Source organism: Drosophila ananassae, assembly GCF_017639315.1.
Source record: "Drosophila ananassae strain 14024-0371.13 chromosome 4 unlocalized genomic scaffold, ASM1763931v2 tig00000054, whole genome shotgun sequence".
NCBI classification, from domain to species: Eukaryota; Metazoa; Arthropoda; class Insecta; order Diptera; family Drosophilidae; genus Drosophila; species Drosophila ananassae.
Genome location: NW_025319037.1, coordinates 7,824,733 through 7,840,765, shown reverse-complemented (window position 1 = coordinate 7,840,765; position 16,033 = coordinate 7,824,733). Strand labels below are relative to the sequence as shown.

Below are 16,033 nucleotides of genomic sequence, written 5' to 3'. Positions count from 1 at the left end.
GAGCTGCTGCTAGGTGAATACGTAGTTTAAAAAAACTGCAAAGTGATCGGCCATTGCCTGATCAGTGTTCGCATAAGAGTTCTCAAACGTAAGCAGTGGGGGAAAAGATACATGTTTACGCTTAGTGTTTATAAAGTTATAAAACTGCTTCGGATCCTCAGTAAACTGAATCCTGCAGCGGCGAATATAACTCCTATAACATTCTGCGTTATGCACGGTGAAATTGGACCGGGCTACTAAGTATCTAGAATAACTAACTGTACAGCCAGATTATCTATGTTTATTCAAAAGTCTACTCATACTATTCTTTAAGTTGTTAAGATGCCTCGTATACCAAGGCGGATTCGTTGAAGCGGACTGATATTTCCACGGCACACAAACGTCAAAAAATGAGTTAACAGTGAAATAAAATTTAAAAAAAAAATTCTAAGTTTATATCATCGCATGCCAGAAAATCAGACCAATCAAATTCCGAAATTAACTTATTTAATTTCATAAAGTCAGCCTTAAAGAAACGAACTTTATGAGATTTAAGTGTAGACTTAAGGTCAATTAAGGAGTTGTTTTCGATTGAAACCTCAAGAGTGGGATGATATGGATCCTCAGGGTTAGAAAGGGGCAAAGATCCGGAAAGAGTAATTCCATCAGGATCAGAAACGAAACATAAGTCCAACAGCCGACCTAATGAATTTCTAACATGTTTAATTTGCACGAGTGACATGTCGAACATGCCCACAGGGAAGTCGTGGTGAGAGTTGAATTTTCAACATTTGACCACATGAGTTCTGGGATATTAAAGTCACCCAGAGCTATCAGCTGGTCACTATCAGACAGACGATCCAAAACCAAACGAATAGCGGGCAACTGTTGCCAGTATGTTGGCGGTTCGGACGAAGGTGGTATGTAAGAACAGGTAACATAAAAAGATTGATCGGACAAAGGGATTAATTCAAAGAAATTCAATGTCACCAAACTCTTGTGATTCTACCTCTTTAGAAGCGAATTTGGAGTCTACAGAAAAAAACACTCCTCCTCCCATTCCCAATCATATCTAAGAGTGGTGTACCTACTTGGAAAAACTTCGGAGCTTAAGATCTCCGGGTTTAATCAAGTTTCTGTAAATATAATAATGTGAGATGCAAAGAAAGAACTATCAGAATACAGTTTGGTAGGTTTCTCTAGTATTCTGATAGATAAGTGTTAGGGAAGACATTAGTTTTTTGAAACTGAGGAAGATGAGGTGGAAGGTTGGTCAGTGGCCGTAAAATGTGGGAGTTTTGCACCCACAGGTTTGGTTATTTTTTTCTTCACCGTACTTGGCTGATGGACGAAAAAGTTCTCTGGCGAAATATTTACAGAACAAATCGTCTTGAACATCAGCAAGGGCACACGTATTTTAAAAGTGCCTGGTGTATAAATATTTAAATTTTGTAATATCCACCACCTTTATGTCGGCTTTTGTTTTGGCTTTGATGTAAGCCAAGATATTAATCTCAGAAGTATCAGGGGCAAGCCGGGAATAAAATATACGTCTCGGTAGTGGGATCACCTGCACAGCACAGCGTCCTGAACAGCACGACAACCGTCACATCCAGAGTGGAGACCAGACCTACGTGAGAGTGCATCCGAAACTGGGACCGTGAACAACGTGTAAAACGTTTTCACAAAGCCAGCAGTGGATGGTAGGCTGGAAAGACTCCTCTTCCTATTGTCTTTTTACAAGACTTCAACGCACAGGCAAGTTTAAATTCTATGATTATTAAATAATTAATTTATTAATATTTTTTGTTTTTATACCCTTGCAAAGGGTATTATAATTTTGGTCAAAAAAGTGCAACGCAGTGAAGGAGACATCTCCGACCCTTTAAAGTATATATTCTTGATCAGGATCACCTCCTGAGTCGATATGAGCAAGTCCGTCTGTCCGTCTGTCTCTCAGTTTTAAAGCTATCGAGTTGAAACTTTGCACACACCCTTCTTTCCTTTCCTTCCTTTCCTTCCAGGCAGTATATAAGTCGGAACAGCCGGGATTGGTCAACTATATCCTATAGCTGCCATATAACTGATTGATCGGAAAGGCCATAACTTCGTTGTTTTTCAAGTCAGAAGGATGGGACTTTTTATGCATTCTAATTTGGGCAAACTTATACGATCTGCCAAATTTCGTAAGGATCGGCCGATTGTTCGGAAATGCCATAACTTGATTGTTTTTCAAGTTAGAAGGATGGGAGTCTCTCTTTCCTCTTTGGGCAAAATAATTCGATATGCCAAATTTCATAAGGATCGGCCGACTATATACGATCCGCTATATATCTAATAATATAAGATGCGTGGTGCCACCTAGCGGACTGTGACTGAACTGCAAGGGTATATCAACTTCGGCTCCACCCGAAGTTAGCTTCCTTTCTTGTTATTATTGGAACCACAAAAGATTTTATAATAACGCAGTGCGTACAAAAAAAACACGTCCGTCCACTTTAAGATAAAGAGAGTACTTATATACATACACTAATATATATATATGAAAACTGTCACCGGCGGCGCAGCTCCGCGGTCTTTAGCGATACTAACAATTGTATAAGAATTAAAAGCATTAATAAATGTGAGCTCAAACAGGAGAAGACTGGCATATCTGTCGTATTTTGTCTTTTAACTTAAACTTCTAGTGGGATAGATCTTATTAAAAACAATACTGTTTTTACACCAGTTGTTAGTAAGTAGGTTCAGTTTTTTTTTTACCTCGACCTAAAATTTGGTAAGAGTCGTGTCATCCTGCCGTAATGTTGATAGCTGCTGTTCAATTAGGTAGATCGGTTTTTTGTTGGCTTATGTAAAATTAAGACGGTTGATCATTACTTTGAAATTGAACGGTAAAGAAGCCTTATCCTTACACACAACCTCTCGATAAGATGCCTGGTCTTGGCATCTGTGCAAGTTTTCCACCTCTGGGTGGAATTTCACCTCTGCGCACTAATAACTGCTTACTGTAACTGCTTTTCAAATGATTTTGAACTGCGAGCGCATTGACAAAAGCATTTTCTTCTATCGTTTTTAACTGAGCTTCACTTATCTCCATTTCGCTTTTTCTTTTTGTTTCGGACCACTGATTATTTTCTGATGAGTTTTTTTCCTTTGCACTGTCCAACCGCCTTGCCTGATGCTCTTAATTACTTAATTGTCCACTTACTCAAACGTAACAAGTGGTCGTCCAACTGTCACTCATGTGTTCTTATCGTCAATACTTTTTGCACAGACATTGTTATAATTGTTCGTCCGCGTTACGCGGCGACTACGTTGAACTTCAGCTCGCGGGCGTAACGGTAGGTCCCGGGTTTTCAAGGGTCTGTTCGGGTTGAGTCGTTTGCTGTGGACAGACAGAGGTTGATGGGAGATACTTGATATCACTTGATGTTTGGTTGTCCTCAAGTATAGGTGGTGGTGGTGGTTGGTGAAGGTTTTGGCTGATTACTTATCGGCAGGTTCTGCTGGCGGTCCGTTTCACGGAATCAACACACGACATAGGTTAGGTATAAGTACCACGAGATGGTACTGAGACTACGGCAGATTTCATATAGGTAGGTCCTATTGGCGGTCCCTTTTAAGGGAGCATCACTCTAAATAGTTTAGTTTTATGTACCATGAGATGCTACTGAGTAACGAACCGATTCACTCTGTATTCGCAACTGACTTCATTATGGACAAGGTGATCTTTTATAAGATCAGAGAATTACATATTTTTTGGCTTAACTATGGTTAGCTGGTCAAAGTTAATAAAAGTGCATACACTAAGGTCAATAATAAAGAAAGTACGTGGTATAAGGTTAATGTTAAAGAATGTACGTGCTAGGTACTAGTTCTGGGTCTGCTGACTCTGATCGTTTGGTATTGGATTTCTGCTCAGCTCCCTTTTTTTTCTTGCTCCGGTCAGTCGGTCATCCTTATCGCTGATATTGCTGATTCTGGCGTTTCTGTTTCTGTTTCTGACGCCGTCTATTAAAGCTGGGTTATTAGGTGCCAACAATAAGCAATATGAGCATTTTAAATCATTCAATACTTACAATGCATTAAGAATTAAGATAGCAATATGTTCTAATATAAATTAAGTATATTTAAATCTTAAGTGTTAACACTTTATTTTGTGAAAAATAAGTTCTTCAAGTTAGAGAGTAGCCGCTGCTTTGCCTCTTTTTTATACCGGCGTTTGAACGCCGTTTTTAGTTTAAAGTTTTGTTGGTTTGATTTATTTAAAATTAGTTAGTTGTCATAGAGTCGAAAATCCATTTGAACGTCAATTAAAAGAAATTTTAATTTAGAGTTTGGCAATAAGTTTTATTTATTCGGTCTGCTGAGTGAGTTGAGACTTTTATTATGAGCTTGCGCGGCGATGACCGGTGAATTTGATCTCCCAAAATCAACTATGTGCAGAAATGTTCTTATCTCTAGTGCTCGATCTACTAATGGAAACAAAGTACTTCCTATCTCTACAACTCGCGTTACTACTACGGAAGTCCATTGCGGTTGGGTCTTACGACTATACTAGCTTTTTGCTTTTATTACTTTTATTTCTTGCTTTTATTTCTTGAATCTTATTCTTGAGCCGGAAATTTGGGTGCGAAGACAGTTTTTCTTTGTAGGACTCTTTTTGCTTCTGGGTTTCGTCTTTCACTGCGAGGATCCCAGATCCCAGTGGAAGTTTTCTTTGCGAACATACCAAGGTGCCCCAATGATAGTTCTCAAGATTTTTGATTGTGTGCGCTGTATGCCTATGTTGCTGCTGCTCGCGTTCCCCCACAGCTTTATTGGCTTTTGGACTGAATTGTAGGGTAGTAGCTTGTAGTACAGGCACAGTGGCGATCGTGAGTTTATGATCTAGTGGAGACTGCTGGCTTTCAGTTTTAGGTGCACCTTCTTGCATTCGATGTGCTTACACCGAGAAAAATAGCGCTACAATATTCTCGCTGTTCGAAGGCTGAGCGTATTTCGGATGTTAATCTGTTCACTTGCTCGATGGTTACGTGGTTTCTTCGGAAGCCAAATTGGTGTGCCGGGATAATGTTGTAAGCTTCCAGACGTGGTATTATGCGAGTTAGCAAGCATTTTTCAAACAATTTAGACGAACAAGACGATGACGGAGTTGTGTGGTCTTTTCTAGGCTTCGATATCATTATAATGATGGATTTCAAGATTAGCCAAGATTAATGAGACCATTAAAGGAGTTGGCTGAGGGATAGTCTCTGGCTGAATGACTGGCAGTAGGAATGAATTTGAGGCAGGGTTTGGCTGGAAGACACTTTGGAGATGTGTAGCTCGGTCTTGGACGCTGCGAGTCCAGTATCCTGAAGAGTTTCTTCGGGGTGATTGGGGTGGTCGTTTCGATTGGGGCGCTAAGATTAGGGTGGGCCCTCTACAAGGGATACCTTGTGCTTGTTGGTGAAAGATTCAGGATGTAACTCAGCTGCGCATTTTCTTCCTGTTGATGAAGAGCCCGGTCGAGTCATCGGGTTATTTCCTTAAGGCGTTGCTTTGCTGGTGGTCTGCTGTTATGGCAATCGCGACGCGTGCGCCTCTTTTCTCGCACGAGCTGTTCGATTTGCTGATTGGATTTTTGGTATTTGTTGTCTACTTCTTTTCTTTGTGTGGCGTGTGTTTGGCGTTGTAGTCTCCTGTGGCTAATTGTAAAAGTCCATAAATTGTCCTTCCGAGATTGAAAAAGAAGGAAGGCAGTTAACGGCAGCGATTGAAAGGCTTCCGTTTCTTGACTGAATTTGTATCGATGTGGCTTGCAAGAAGTTTATGGCAAACCTTTTTTGAAAATTGTTTTTAAGGCATTCTCTGATTAGTACTTTAGTTCCTCCGTAGGCTTTCCCATCTGGATGATCTGTGCTTTGGCGAAGAAGGCATCTGGCGTAGCTTTTGATGCAATGTACACATTCTATGGATTTTGGTCCCCGCAGACTACACAGACAGCCCGAAGTGTGCAGTATGAACAGGTGTGTCCATATTCGTGTGTCCAATTAGTGCATTGCACTGGACCGTTGCGTTTATGTGGCTCTTTAACTGTGATTCTCCGATGCAAAAGATATTGCAGCTTATAGATTGGGTGGACTTCGTTCTTCTTCAGCGAGCTGCTTTCTCGTTCGAGCTCGACCATGAAGAGGGGTTGTGGCTTTTTATGTTTATTTAAAATATTTATAACATTCGTCGCGGTGAAGCCCTTTTCTTTAAGGCAGTTTTTATTTTCGCGGCGGTAACATCGGATTCGATTCCCTTTACTACCACTTGTATGCCCTTGCTGCTTTTCAGCTGGTACGTGTAATAGTTTTTCTGAGCATTGTCTGTATATTTGGACACGATACGAAGGTTCAGTCTCGGTTTGTACCTCTGGTTCGTGGATGTTCCCTTTGATAAGCGGTAAACAATAAAGTAAACAATATCAATTAAATGACCACCTTTATTGGCCACGGCGAATTCTGCTCTTTTTGCCGCATTTTTCATCTCTCGAGCATATCGGTCGGTATGGCTCTCATTTCGGCACGGATGCTGTCCTTTAGCTCTTTGTGGGTTTGAGGATTACAGTCATAAATTTTGCTTATCAAATAACCCCACAGAAAGAAGTCTGGAAGTAGATTCATTAGTCATCAAAATTTGATTCCAAAATTCAGATTCAGTTTGAGCCATTCAAGCAACTGCACGACCATATTGCAAGCGACATTGATTATCCGGCGGCAAATTTTGTTCTTTTGCTCTTTTGCAAACAATTTTATATATACTCTTTATACGTTCTTTAAAATAAGTCGCAAAGTGGTTCCACTAACATTTAAATGCTGTCGATACGACTCTCCTGGACATTCACTCTCACTGCCTCAACCAAATCAGCTGAGCGTCTTGGACGTTCATGAACTGCATGTGGACGGTCTGCCACGCGCGTTGTAAAATTCTACTGTTTTGACGTTTCCAAAACATGTCTTATGAAGCTAATCGGTCGATTTTTGGGAAAAATATTTAAAGATTAAGTCGACTCATAAATGATGCCTCACCCTTTATGTCAAAATATGTAATTATTATATTATTTAATTTTGCCGCCGGGTAATTGTGTTAACTTATATTTGCCACACACTATTTGTCTAGCCGCGCACTGGTTTGATTTATATAAAATTCATGTTTAAGATTTTTAAGCTAAGAGAAATCATATAAAACAAGAAAGGAAAGCTAACTTCGGGCGGAGCCGAAGTTGATATACCCTTGCATACCCTTCCGCTAGGTGGCGCCACGCATCACTGTGGACGGAAGTCCACGAGGTGACGACCTGCATGCCTAGGCGTGCGCGAGGAAACTCTATATATAGCCGAAGAATTAAAATTTTCTGTAGGCAACCGATCTAAATGAATGATATACCAATCGAAAGGTATTGTTTCAATTAGATATCTTATATTATTAGATATATAGCGGATCGTATATAGTCGGCCGATCTTAATGAAAATTGGCAGATCAGATTGTTTTTCCCAAAATAGAATCTGTACCAAATCCCATCTTTCTAACATAAAAAACACCAAAGTTATGCCAATTCCGATCGTTGTATGACAGCTATATGATATAGTCGGCCGATCCTTATGAAATTTTGTACATAAGATGTGTTGGTCAAATATAACATGTGTGGAAAGTCCCAACCCTCTAACTTAAAAAACCATATATATATCAATTTTAGTGACGATAATATGCTATATAGGTGTACAAAATTGCATATAAAAAATATTCTTGTTCGGCACGTTACTGATTTTTTTTTTGTTATATAGCATATTATCGTCACTAAAATTGATATCAGATATTTTGGGTTTCGCATGCAGGTTCGTCACCGGTACTTTACCTCGTCAAGAGGTTTTTTTTTATATGATATCAGTTGTTTTTTTGTATACATTGATCTTCAATTATTTGAAACAGAACGCATAATATATAGAATATATATACATATATGGAAGTAACCTCTGGACAGGCGATTCACACTGTTAGCAATACATTAATTGTTAGGATAAACATCAAAACTCTTTTTTTTTAACTCTATAGATTTTGACATTCAAGAAGGTGGAATAATTAAAAACCTTTCCACGCTCCAGCTTCAGTGGCTCTGAAGTTATACGTATTTTTAATTTACACAGGTTTTGGAATTTGACTAGTTACAAAATTTTAATGAAAAATTTGCCCAAAAATGTATTTTAAATCCAAAATTGTTTCGTAGTTGTGGGAAACCAAATTATTTTAACAAATTAACAGATGAGAGGCCTATCCTTATGAGAGTTCCACTATATAATAAATTATTAAAAAACAAGAAAGGAAAGCTAACTTCAAGCGGAGCCGAAGTTGATATACCCATGCAGTTAAGCAGAAGCTTATATTATTATTATATATATCGGATTTTATATAGTTGACCGATCCTTATGAGAATTTCACCATCTACAAAATTTCTAATAAAAATATTGGAAACAGCCCCAAGCATCTTTAAAAATAGAAAGGTTGTGCCATTTCCGATCGTTCAGTTATATGGCAGGTATAGGATATAGTTGGCCGATTCTTACGAACATAGGATTAGATTGCCCAAAACGGAAACCGTAGACAGTCCCATCATTTTAGCTTCAAAAACAACAAAGTTAAGCCAATTATCCTAATAAAATTTTGCAAATCGGATAAGACTTCGCAAAATGCAATCTGTACTAAGTCCCATCCTTCTAACTTATAAAAAAAAACAAAGTTATGGCATATCCGATCAATCATATAATACACATGTATTATATCTAAAATAAATGCGCAACGATAAAAAATTAAAAAAAAAACCGGAAATTACATTTTTCCAGTTTTTCTAGTTAAACCAATTGTTGAATGTAACAATTTATTTTGAGTGTGCGATATAAAAAAATAAATATTAAAAAAGTATTGGCGGAGTTGGTTTGCCTGGTTTTTTTTTTAGCTTTTAATCCATGATTTGGCCCAAAACGGTGGTGGCTGTAATTTAAGTAAATCTGAGTTTTATTTATATGCATTATATGCTCAGTGGGGGCATATGCATATAAAGCTTTCTACTCATAAAAATGCATTCTTCTCATGAAGACTTAAGACACTGAAACACAAAGCAGAATTACATCAAAATTTGCCATCAAGTAACGAAGTTCGAGATTTGCCGAATGAAGAGCGTTGTGGTTTCTAACACGGGAGGGCCTGAGTTCTAATCCTAGTTAAGTCAATGTTTATGTTTTAAATTTTAAGCCCTTTTTTATTTGGATTTTATTATTGAAATATTTGAAAATATCTTATGTAAAAAATTTCATAAGGATGGGCCGACTATATCCTATAGCTGTCATAGAACGATCGGAATTGGCATAACTTTGGTGTTTTTTAAGTTAGAAAGATGGGACTTGGTACAGATTCCATTTTGGGCAAAATAATCTTATTGGCCAAATTTCATAGGGATCGGCCAACTATATCCAATAGCCGCCATATAACTGAACGATCGGAAATTGCACAGCTGCAAGCTTTCCTTTCTTGTTTTTCTTTGGGATTAGATATTTACAGCTTTTTCAAAAAGTTGTAGATCAATAATTGCTCATATGACAATAACAAAAATCTACAATTTTATTCAGGATTGCCAAGAAAAAAATACAGACACACAGGCTTCATTTTGAAAAAACTGTAAAAATCGAATTTCTTGAATAACTTCTAAAAGAAATGTCGGACCGGGTCGGTTGAAGTACCAATCGACGCGTATTTAGCACTAGAAGGCGAATATATAAAAATATTCTATCTGGGGACTAAAATGTGTCCAGCAGCCCCACTTTAGTGATTAAAATTTTTTTACTTTCACCCAAATTTCTCCCAAACCAAATAACTTTTGAAACAATACCTTTCGATTGGTATATCATTCATTTAGATCGGTTGCCTTCAGAAAATTTTTAATTCTTCGGCTATATATAGAGTTTCCTCGCGCACGCCTAGGCATGCAGGTCGTCACCTCGTGGACTTCCGTCAACAGTGATGGATGGCTCCATGAAGGTCATTTTTCACATTATTTAAATTGGATGCCAAAATAATTGTTTTAAAAATTAATGAAGAAAATAAATTTAAATAATTCAAGAGGCTTTTATCTCTTTTAAAAGGGGTTGTGGATGAAAATGTATTAACTTAGTTACATACATTACACATTTTCACAATTTTTTATTTTTCACAGCTCCCTTTTTTCTGTGTTTATAACTGTTATAAAGTTTGTAAAAACTTTTTCGACCACGTGGGTTTTATTTTTTCGGGGGTTAACTTCAAAATATATTTTTTATTCAGCGAACAATGAGTTTAATTCAACAGCCACAAGAGAAAAAAACTTGCTCGAGTGTTCTTAACGTGTTCTTAAGCTTGGACCGATAAGCTAGAGATCCAACAATAGGTAGATAATTAATGGGGGATGGATAAGGAACTTTAAGTAGGCTTGGTAGGGCCTAATTTTTGGCAATCTTATTAATGTTACAACAATTAATGTTACAGCATTACATTTCCCCCTCGACCAAAATCTATCTTGGGGTGGAATAACATAAGGAAGATTCATTCTTGTAGCCTACAGCGTTATTGCTTAAGATCTTTGCATGGAATTTCCTTATTGGGCAACTTTTATTACGAATCCTCTAATTCGTTATATGCGTTTCCCAATTTCCTTCGTACTCGTGCTTTAATCAAATTGGGTGTCAGCTTGGAACCAAAACGTTTTTCACAATTGGCCTGATGAAAATTGCGTCGGAAAATCTCTTGACTCACTTTGAAGGAGACTTCTCGGGTTCGCGGGACCTTTTTTGCATGGTATCCTGGGCTTTGCATCGTAAAAGGTCTACGGAGTCTTCCTTGTTAAATTGAACACTTCGATCCTTTAGCATACTTAAATCTCAAAATAGTTGATAGCTTTCACCGTTCGTGAGCTTATGTTGACTAAACGTCAATTTATACGAGCTAGTTTTAATAGCGAGGTGGAAGCTGGATCGTAGGGCACAGCTGAATAAGTTTTAGTTAACTCTAACTTGGATCTATGTAAGCCTTAATGGCTGAAAGAACTGACATATTCACTTTTTCAGACGCGTTCGGCTGCAGTGAATAAAAGGCCTTTAACTGAACTCCATTGTCAGTTACAACACATTCTGGAACTCCAAAATAATGAAAAACATCGTCTTCAAAATATCGCATAATCCTTAGAAAAGGAAGAAAACTTGGTAAAATGGCCGATAAACACAAATATCCCTATATTTCCAGATTTACTTCACGGGTAAGGTCATAAGAAGTCCACAAATTTTTTCTGAAAGAACCTCTGGGTTAGACTAGTGTTTCCCAATATGTTTCGTTGATCGGTGTTTCGTGGCCTTGAAAATACAAGTATTAACACAGGTTTAAACATCATTAACCATGTTAGAAATAATGTCGTCGAAGTCTAGGGCTTTGTTTATACCCCTTCATGGTCTTCATGAGCAGTCTTAATGGCATTGGATACGAGAGAGCGTGGAACCCAAAGCACCCAGCCATCGGCAATTGTGGTACCCTCTGCATTTTCAGAGCGTCGGGATACAAGATTGCCTTGAATCTTTAAGAGACCAACGGGCAAACCGCCAGCTTAGATCTGGCTGGGTCATTAGCTATTTTACCAAGGCATAATCTGTGATTATTACGAAATCTTCTCCTTCAACATAACTTTTAAACGACCAAAACTACGATCTTGTTTGCCTCAACGTGGTTTTAGGTAATTCTTGATTACACCTAATTTTTCAGAATCGGAACTAATAATACCATTTCCAATCACGTGTCCTAAATATGTCACCTCTTTCTGGCAGAATCTGGCTAGAATTTTTCTCGACATTAATTCTGAGATTAGCACCAGCCAGATGGCTTCCAAACGTCGTTCTAAGGTATCTGAAAGAGTCATCAAGACAGTCAAAACAAGGGACGTCCGAGTACTGAAAAAACAGTTTCGAGATTCCGGGTCGAGAGGTATTATTTAAAATGTGTCCTTTAAATCAAAACTAGAGATGAACTCGGCTTTTGGTAATCTACTAAAAAACATTGGATAAGTATCTGTTTAGTGAAATTAGTTTACCTCACACTTTCGAAAAAACTAAAAGTGGCTGTTTACTATAATTTTTAACAACGACGAAAAGAAAAACCAAGCGTTCGATTCAACGTTATAGTTCGCTATATTTTCACCAAAAGAACTTAAGCTTAGCTTATCTATTGCGGCGACGTGGGGCGAATTCGCCAGAGAGCGCAACTGAGCTTTTATTTCGCTCCCGCTCCGCCCTATGCTAACTTAGACTAGACTTCAATTTTTTCTCGACTTTTACTTATGCTACTAATCTAATCTAATTATTCTACACCGGCCCTGTTGAAGGCCTCCATCCGGCTTCAACTAAACGGCAGCCTAGCCAGTTTATAGATCGCCCTCTTGAAGATCGTTCCAGCGCTAGTGCTCACGGCGGCGACCCTGACCCTTCCGACCACGCCGGCGTGTGTTTCGATGACCCTGGCTGTAATCCACTGTTGGGGCGGCTGGTGGTCTTCTGCGACCAGGACCAGATCGCCCTTCTTGATGTCTTCCTGCTCCCGATGCCACTTCGACCGCACCTGTAGGCCCAAGACGTACTCCCGGGACCATCGCTGCCAAAACGTTTGCTTGATTGACGAGACAAGCCGCCATCGCCGCAAGCACGTTAGGCCCTGCTGGTCCGGGGTCCGCGGTGCTGGTGGGCCGATGAGCGGCCCGCATGTCAACAAGTGTCCGGGAGTCAACGCCTCGCCGTCGCTTGGGTCCTGACTGAGGGCGCACAGGGGCCGCGAATTCATCACGCTTCGATTCCAACGAGGACGATCTGCAGCTCCTCTGCGGTCAATTTCTCGTTGCCCACCGCTCGTAGGAGTAGGTGCTTTGCAGATTTGACACCTGCCTCCCATAGTCCGCCCATGTGCGGAGCCCGCACGCATCCTTTTTTTAACGCATCCTTTGAAATGCCAATAAAAAGGAGAGCACGGATTCTATCTAAGGGTAAATCTCCCATGATTTGAGTCATCAGATGAGGCTTGCATTTAAAACAGCGTATGCATGACCGTACTATCTGACTGCAGACTTCCTGCGCGTTTATTATCCAAACACGCTGTCGCAAGAGACTCACCAGTAAAAATTCGACTCGTGCAAGTATCGGACATAGCTCTGGACAAATTGAGATACTTGGGAAACTTGGCATCGTACGATATAGGAGCATTAGCTAGTCGCCCCCCGACCCAAAACAATGAAAAGGCAAGCCCAGTCTGAGAAGCTTCATGGACAAATGGATTTAGCTTCTGTAGACTTGGACTAACAACAAGGATTTTTCGAATATTTTTTATTTCCTCTTGATACTCGTGCTCTTGAACTATCTGGGCAATTTTATTAAATGCTTCTTGATATTAGACAGGTGAAGGTACACTATCAAAAGGAACTACTAATTTTTTACTTTTCTTTATGAAGCGGAACATGTAAACGAACATGTAAACAGCAGTTTCAGAATCTGACCAATATATACTGCGTTCGATCGGTACTGTTATAAGAGGCTTGATTTTACGGCAGAGGTCTGCGAGAAGGTGAGCGGCACATAACTCAAGACGAGGGAGCGTCTTTGTCTTGAGCGGCGCTACTTTGGACTTTGTATTCAACACCGAGACTTAAAAACCTTCTGTAGATTCGCAACGAATATAGACGCATCCTCCATAGGCTCTCATCGATGCGTCAAAAAAGGCATGAATTTGAATTGATGACTTCGGCTCACTCATCACAAATCTCGGTATTGCGATATCTTGTAACTGTGACAAGGCGAGCTGAATTTTGTTCCACACTGATTCCAAATGCAGTGGAATCGACTCATCCCAAACTAGCTTATTAAGCCAAAGCCCCCGCAACAGGATTTTTCCTTTAATAAGGATTGGGTTTAATAAGCCAAGCGGGTCGAATAGCTTTGATGTCACCGAAAGAATGTTCCGCTTAGTCGCCCTTTGTCCCATGACTGACTTATCAATTTCAAATTTAAACATGTCATCTGTGGGAATCCAAGCGATTCCCAATGCCTTAGTCATCTCTGAGTCCGAAAGTGTTATTGGCTTAACGGTGCTCTCGGATGCAGTAACTTTAGGCGAGTTTAAAAACCACTTACTCAATTCAAACCCAGCGTATTGAAGAACCTGAGCTACTTCAGACTATAATTATCTTTAGCTCCTCCACGCAACCAGCACCCTTTAACATGTCGTCGACGTAAAAGTCAGACCCAATAACGTAAAGTCAGACCCTTTAGCAGCTCGAGGGAATCTATTTTTCGCGGATTCACTCAACCTCTTCAATTCCTTATGGCCAGGAATGGTTGCAGTGCCATATGTAAAGGTGTTGAGCTTGCACAATTTCAAGGACTCCGATGGATATTTTCTCCACACTATCAACTGTTATCGCCTATCTGCTTCATTCACCATTACTTGGCGATACCTCTTTTTTATGTCGGCTATCAGAGCGAATTTGTTTAGCCGAAACCGAAGAAGAGTTGAGTACAGCTCTTCCTGAATTGTTGGACCCACCATCAACTGACTTGGTGGGTCCTGGAAGTCTGACTTCGAATCGACCTGAAGGCAGTAACTACTAGAATACTTTTGATAATGTTCCTCACACAACTCCTATTCTGGCGACAAAATCTTTTTAGAAGATGGAACTTCTTCCAATGACCACAATTTTTTCAAATTGTGATCTAACGATTCTAATTTTTCTTCCTGGCAATTCAGGCTAGAGACCGGTTGTTGAGGAGTTGAGGAATTCGCCATGTATTTTCCCGATACTATCCATCCAAGAAGCGTTTTTTGCAGTATGAGATGGTTCGGACCTTGCTTTATTTGGCCAATGGACAAAAGTTTGAAAAATGACTCAGCTCCAATTAACATATCTATCCGCTGAGGTTTATAAGAATATGGGTCTGCTAAGGGCAAGTTCTTTGGTAGGGTCCAATCTTTCACGTTCACTGACTGGCCAGGGTGATAGCCTGAAATGGTTTTCAAAACCCAAAAGTCGAACGGAAACTCGCTACCATTGATTCTCGACTTCACCACGGCGTGGATCTTTTTCTTTACTTGTGAATTAGATTGACCAATTTCAAGCAAGTTGATCCACGATTCATCCCTACGGATCTGTAAGCGTTGAGCAGGATCTTCAGTAATGAAGTTCATTTGTGACCCTGAGTCAAGTAATGCTCGGGCCAATATGAGCTCGCCACTTTTCGTTCGAACGCTTATGATCGACGTCGCTAACAAAGCATGTAAAGTAGAAGGGCCATCATTCGTTAACGCTGAAGGTGGATTTTCGGTTGGTGGTGGTAACGCTAAGTTATTTTCAGTCATTGTAAATCGATGCAGAAGTTTATGGTGCGATCTTGCACAGATTTGACATCGAGTTGATTTGCACTTCGCAGCGGTGTGACCTTTTCGCAGACAATTTAGACAGAGAGATGCTGACTTGACAAACTCAAACCTTTGCATTACAGCAAGGCGAGCGAACGAACTGCACTGGGCCACAAAATGGTCCGAGCGTTGCAATAACTGCAAGCTGGAGAGAAGTAAGACAACGAACTTCTATTAAGTTGCTTGCTAAGCCCAGTTTTCTCCTGTTTTGTTTTGCCAGTCTCTTCAGCAGTTAGATGCTGGTTCCTACGATTTAATACCTTTTCGAAATCGGACCACAGCGGCAATTCCTTATAATCCAGTGACTCTTCCCATTTTTTTGCTTGGTCACTGGATCCACTCTACTCAAAACTAAATGGATAATCATTGAGTTTGCAATTTTAGTATCATCTCCTATGGATAATCGTGACCCATAAATTGATGACACAGTGTCGATGAGACCCCTCAACGACGACGCAGACGGCTGGGAAATTTTCGGAAGGCTGAACAGTTAAGGAATTTGGTTCGCAAAGATGAGACATTCGTTATGATAAACTCTTTTTAGACTAGCGATAGCTTT

The 16,033-nt window shown here is 39.8% G+C and overlaps 1 protein-coding gene across 1 annotated transcript in view; it reads left to right on the top strand.

Moving 5' to 3' along the window:
- The window catches only part of LOC6502706 (growth/differentiation factor 8), a 410,457-nt gene that overhangs the window by 199,183 nt on the left and 195,241 nt on the right, over positions 1-16,033 (top strand). The gene's annotated exons all lie outside the window — the stretch shown is intronic.